This window comes from Macaca thibetana, chromosome 14 (assembly GCF_024542745.1).
Source record: "Macaca thibetana thibetana isolate TM-01 chromosome 14, ASM2454274v1, whole genome shotgun sequence".
Taxonomy (NCBI): domain Eukaryota; kingdom Metazoa; phylum Chordata; class Mammalia; order Primates; family Cercopithecidae; genus Macaca; species Macaca thibetana.
Window position 1 is genome coordinate 74,969,303 of NC_065591.1, and position 6,320 is coordinate 74,975,622.

Here is a 6,320-nt window from a genome sequence, read left to right on the forward strand (position 1 = left end):
CTTAAATTGAGTTGAAGTTTTAGAGAACAAATAAAAGGAATCGCATATGTTTCCTAAAATCTAAAGATTTCATTAAGTATATATACTCCTGGTTTTACTTAATTTTCCCACTGAAAATTTCCAACTTCGATGCTTTGGAAAATAGAAAGCAATCTCATTGCAATTCAGCTAAAAATAAGCTTTGGGAAGAAAAATAATTATATATAAAAAAACATTCTCATATAACAGCTTAGTATATACATATTTTTTATATGACTGACCTTACAATTCAGTACTAAGTACCCTAATGGAGGTTTATACAAAATATTCAGGAAACTCTAAGCAAGCATCTACCATGCTGCAGGTGGAAAAATGTAGCTGACACTGGTAAACTGGAGGTAGAAATGGAAAATAAAGACTATTATCAAGAAAGATCTGAACTCTTTTAGAATTGGGAAGTTCTTTCCTTATCCTAAATGGGGTCAGCTCCCAGAGATAATGGGCATTATGTTGAGCAGGTGGGGAAGAGTAGCTAAGTAAGAGCCAAAAGGTACCCATGAAGTATCCCAGTGAGGATTTGGGAGTGAGCACCAAAGGGAGAACAAGAATGACTGGGAAACAAGAGAAAATGGCATATAGGCAGAAAGTAGTACAGACTGTCACCAATATCCACTTCATTTTTTTTTTGCCTGGCGTTGGCCCTGCTCCCTTCTCTGAAACGAGATGTAAAAAGCTGATTTATGATCTCCTGCTTTATCACCCCACTTTGGAAATACTGAGGTAGAAGTGGAGGACTAGTCATATTTACTAACTGGAATCATACCTTCCTACTCGCTAAAGGTTCCAATTCTTGAGAATACTGAGATGACCACTCCAGGATGTATTCGGAACCCTGTTTCACGTAAGAAACCTCTTCCATAGTCAGGCACTTACCTTCAAATCCTGTGCAGTCTGGATATTGTTTATCAATGACTTCTTGCTAAAACCAGTGTGCTTTTCTTAGCTTCTTAATCTCTTCTGGACTACACTCACTTTATTGAGACAGAGTCTCACTGTGTTGCCCAGGCTGGAGTGCAGTGGCGTGGTCTCAGCTCACTGCAACCTCTGACCCCTAAATTCAAGTGATTCTCGTGCCTCAGCCTCCTGAGTAGCTGGGATTACAGACACCCGCCACCAAACCCAGGTCATTTTTGTATTTTTAGGAGAGGCGGGGTTTCCCCATTAGCTAGGCTGGTCTCAAACTCCTGACCTCAAGTAATCCAGCCTCCCAAAGTGTTGGGATTACACGCGTGAGTCACTGTGCCCAGCCCACACTCACTTTAGAACTATCTTTTTTTGCTTCATGTGATGGCACATGTTTTTCTCTTCTTCTGTATTTTTACTTAGGATTAACATTTTAAAAATCAAATAATGCAAGTATAGTCTCCTTCTATACCCTCTTTCTTGGTCTATAAAGTGACTACTGGGTTAAATTCAGTATAGACCCTTTCCAAATTAAAAAAAAATTAAAAATTTAATGAGATCACATATGTATTGTTTTGCACCATTTTTCATTGCCTATACCTTACAACTCTTTCCATGTAGATTAAGGTACACAGATCTGCATTTCTACCACTGTGTAGTATTTTGTATGATGACTGCAGCATAATTTAGCTATTCTTTTACTGATATTAAAATTTCTAATTATTCACAATTACAAAGTTTTATGGTGACTACCATACTACATACATCTGAGCAAGTTATTTTGAAGATCTCACAACCAGTTGGTTCATGGGCAATGTGAATTTGAAATTTTACCATGGTTAGAGCTGTTAGGGTTATGCTAGCTTCAGAGTTGGGAAGTACTCCATCTTTCTCTATGCTTTGTTCCTGGTGACACTTATTGGGGACTGATTATGACATTAATAATTACCAATTTATTAAAGTTTTTTGACTCTTGAGCCAGTATTTTGAAACTCGTATTTTCCAAGAAAATTAGCCAAGTGAATTTTCTTTTTTTTGAGATGGAGCCTTGCTCTGTCACCCAGACTGGAGTGTGGTGGCATGATCTCTGCTCACTGCAACCTCTGTCTCCTGGGTTCAAGTGATTCTCCTGCCTCAGCTTCCTGAGTAGCTGGGATTACAGGTGCCTGCCCCCATGCCCAGCTAATTTTTATATTTTTAGTAGAGATGGGTTTTCACCATGTTGGCCAGGCAGGTCTCCAACTCCTGACCTCAAGTGATCCACCCACCTCAGCCTCCCAAAATGCTGGGATTATAGGCGTGAGCCACCACGCCCAGCCGAATTTTCAAGATTAGTAAAGGCTGAACATTCTTAATCTGAAAATCCAAACTCCTAAATGCTCCAAAGTCTGAAACTTTTTGAGCACTGCCATGATGCAACAAGTAGAAAATTCCACACATAAATACTTAACGTAAACTTTGTTTTATGTACCAGATTATTTAAAATGCTGTATAAAATTACCTTCAGGCTTTGTGTATAAGGTGTACATAAAACAAATGAATTTCATGTTTTATCTTGGGTCCCATACCCGCGACATCTCATTATGTATATGCAAACATTCCAAAATCCAAAATCTGGAACACTCTGGTCCTAAGCATTTTGGGTAAGTGGTGCTCAATGTGTATGTTACACAAAATAATTTGCTTCTGATTTTCAAAGTCTCCTTCATATCTGTACTATGTCCTTCGCCCTTACTTTTTTTTTTTGAGACGGATTCTCGCTCTGTTGCCAAGCTGGAGTGCAGTGGTGCGATCTCAGCTTACTGCAACCTCTGCCTCCTGGGTTGAAGTGATTCTCCTGCCTCAGCCTCCAGAGTAACTGGGACTACAGGTGCCTGCCACCACCCCAGCTAATTTTTGTATTTTTAGTAGAGATGGGGTTTCACCATGTTGGCCAGGATGGTCTCGATCTCCTGACCTCATGATCTGTCTGCCTTGGTCTCCCAAAGTGCTGGGATTACAGGCGTGAGCCACCATGCCCGGCCTGTTTCTTTTTTTTCTGAGACAGTGTCTAGCTCTGCTGACCAGGCTGGAGTGCAGTGGTGCAATCACGGCTCACTGCAGCCTCAACCTCCTGGGCTCAAGTCATCCTCCCTCCATGGGCTCCTTTGTTTCCAGTATCATTTTCTTTCCTTTTCTTCCTCAGATTTGTTGAGTGTCTATTTATTGTTCTTTTCAAACACCAGTTAATTACTATCATCAATTTTATTTTCTATTTCATTAACTTCTGCTTTTATTATTTTTGAGACAGAGTCTTGCTCTGTCACCCAGACTGGAGTGCAATGGCACAATCTTGGCTCACTGCAACCTCTGCCTCTTGGGTTCAGGTAATTCTCCTGCCTTAGCCTCCCAAGTAACCGGAATTACAGGTGCACGCCACCACACCCGGCTAATTTTTTTATTTCTAGTAGAAATGGAGTTTCACCATGTTGGTGAGGCTGGTCTCGAACTCCTGACCTCAAGTGATTCACCTGCCTCAGCCTCCCAAAGTGCTGGGCGTGAGCCACTGCACCTGAACTCTGCTTTTATTTTTAATTCCTTCTACTTTTATTTTGGGAGATTGTACTTTTTCTGCTTCTCTGTTACCTGTTTCTGTTTCCTCTTCTAATCCTTCCTGTTATGTGTGTATCCTTTAAGGATTTGTGACATGCTGTCTCATTTCCTCAGTAAATTTATCTACTACATATTGTATAGTGAAAAAAATAAAACCTTTACCATTACTATGTAAGTGGCTATAAACACTATTAATTTGGAGTCATAGTGGGTTCCAATTCCTCAACTCCTACTTGTGTGACCTTGGTCAAATCTGAGCTGTTTCTTCGTCTGTAAAAATAAAAATAACAATACACATTAGGTTGGGTATTATTTGCAAATCATGTATCACAGAAACTGGCCCACATGAGTAACTCGATAAATGCCTGGTATGCAAAAGGCCTCAGCTGACCCATTTCTTGTTTTGTTTTTTCCTTTGAGGCAGAGTTTTGCTCTTGTCACCCAGGCTGGAGGGCAATTGTGCGATCTCAGCTCACTGCAACCTCCCCCTCTCAGGTTCAAGCGATTCTCCTGCTTCAGCCTCCCTAGCAGCTGGGATTACAGGCTCCTTCTACCACGACTGGCTAATTTTTGTATTTTTAGTAGTTTCACCATGTTGGCTAGGCTGGCCTCAAATCCCTGACTTCAGGTGATCCGCCCGCCTTGGCTTCCCAAAGTGCTAGAATTACAGGCCACCATGCCCGACCCAGTTGCCCCATTTCTAAAAGTGAGGGGATTAGGACAACTAATCCCAAATTCACTTCCAACAGTGAAAAACTTTATCTTCAGCCTATTAGTTCACCTGCCTGACAGTCAACTGATCAACCCACCCACTCACCCACACAACAGTGACTAAGCCCTTCTCTTAAATGAAATATTCTAGATGTCAGAAATGCCAAGATTTTAAGATACAATCCCTACCTTCCGGAAGCTCAGGGTCCTTGAGGGTTGAGGAAAAATTGTTAAACAGATAATTATAATACAACGGGATAAGTGATCTAATAAAAGGTTGTGGGAATTCAGAGACTTTGAGGTGCTCCTGCAGCAAAATCCAAGACCTATGTTGGAATCCTAAGTCAGGTATTTAATACTTACTACTGAAGGGGGAATTAATGAATTTTATAATTATGTTAGTCAAGAAGTTTATTCTTTTCCTTAGAGGTAGAATGTAATATAGCCCCCTGGTCTGGAGGCCTGGGTTAGGAAAGAATATTAACTGCTTATTTCTCCTCTATGCACGGAGAGGCTTATCTGTGTTCCATGGTTTCACATTCCTTGAGGCACGGCGAGGTCTTGCTTCCCTCCCCAGCGCGGCTGTAAAGTCACAAGGTTGATAAGCAATTACTACAAAAGCATGTATTCCCAAGGATATAAAACATGTGCTGTAACAAATGTAAAAGAGTAATTATCTGCCTTTGTTCTTGCTTCTGCAAGCAGGCTTCCTGCAGCACGAAACTCCCCCAACAAACTGCTTAAAAGGTAACTGATCCCTTTGTTTCGGACTCAGTCTTTCTGGACCCTAGTCCGACTGAGCCAGTGATCACCTTAATAATAAAGAGCTCTCCTGAACTCTGTTCGGCCTCTCCCATCTCTCATTTGTCCCGCAACACTAGCAGTGTATCCTCAGGCAATTTACTTTTTTGTTCCTTGTTTCTCTCTCTGTAAAAAGGAAGAGGAATACTTATTTTGGCAGGTTATAAGAATTGAGTCAAACTCATTTATGTTGGTATAAAAAAATGAACAAGAAAACTAATATAAAGCACTTAGATCAGTACCAGGCAGATCACAGGAACTCAATAAATGGAAATTAGTAATATTACAAAAGGTGATGGAAGTCAAAGACAATTTACTGTACCTCAAGAGAGTAGAGGTAGGATCAGGAGAATTCCCCAAATGTGTTCACAGACAAAAACTGGGGGAAAGGCAGGGTAGTTTCCTGGTAAGACGAACAGCACATGACAAGGCACAGAGATATTAAAAAGTATGCTATGTTTCTAGGACCAGTTCGTTATTCCAGAAGGGAGAAGGCAGTAAGGGTGGAAAAACTGGGCCGAGAGGGGAATCTGGGTTGGTGATGCCTCTGGTGGGCAGATAATTCTTACTAATTTCTGTATTTTCTGCAGCTGGTACAAAACGTGACCCATATGTTTCCAACAAATGATGAAACAATTCATTCCTGTTGTTAAGCAATAGGGTTGTAGAGAAATATTTGAGCAGTAAACATGCTACAGTGAAAGGAACCCCGGATTTGGAGCCAGGAGACCTGAAGCAGTCTTTTGACTAATGACCTGTGTTTTTATAATGGTTTTACAACTTACCTGCTGCCTGGCCTTACCAACGTACCGACATATTGAGTCTCTTGACCTATAAAATAGGGGTAACATCTAACAAGCGATTATTTAAGAGTTGACGCTAGTAAAGTACTCAATAAAAACAGCGGCTGCAGCTGCTAAATTCTCCTTTAGGTCTTTTTCCATACTTGCGAAATGACAGGGTTACAAATTTCCTTCCAACCACCACTGAGAAAGTATACTAGGTTTGCTCAAGGACAAAAAGGCCCCGCCCGGTCCGCGCCACACAGGTCACCTACGCAGAATGCAGTCCTGGGAGGTTCCACTTGTGTCGCTCAGCGATGGAGGGCGCGATCGATGACAGGCCACTCCAGAGACGGACCTAGATAGGCTCGTGTGAGGCCGAGCCGAATTTTACCGAAAACCAGTTCACACCACCCCCCGATTTGTCCAGACGAAAAGCCAAGAAACAGCTGAGGGAAAGGAAACCGGAAATGGCGTGAGCCGTGAGGAACG

At 41.6% G+C, this 6,320-nt stretch overlaps 1 long non-coding RNA gene across 3 annotated transcripts; it reads right to left on the reverse strand.

The window, feature by feature from the left end:
• Positions 1–1,019: 1,019 nt before the first annotated feature.
• Positions 1,020–6,306, reverse strand: LOC126934938 (uncharacterized). Of its 3 annotated transcripts, none has more exons than XR_007719146.1 (3): positions 6,104–6,306; positions 5,058–5,172; positions 1,020–4,827 (listed from the first exon to the last, which is right to left on the reverse strand). It is a non-coding gene; the product is annotated as an uncharacterized LOC126934938 (long non-coding RNA). The 3 variants fall into 3 exon arrangements; XR_007719147.1 differs by having other exon boundaries at positions 5,058–5,877; positions 6,104–6,299; XR_007719145.1 differs by lacking the exon at positions 6,104–6,306 and adding an exon at positions 5,369–6,097.
• Between the last annotated feature and the right edge of the window lie 14 nt (positions 6,307–6,320).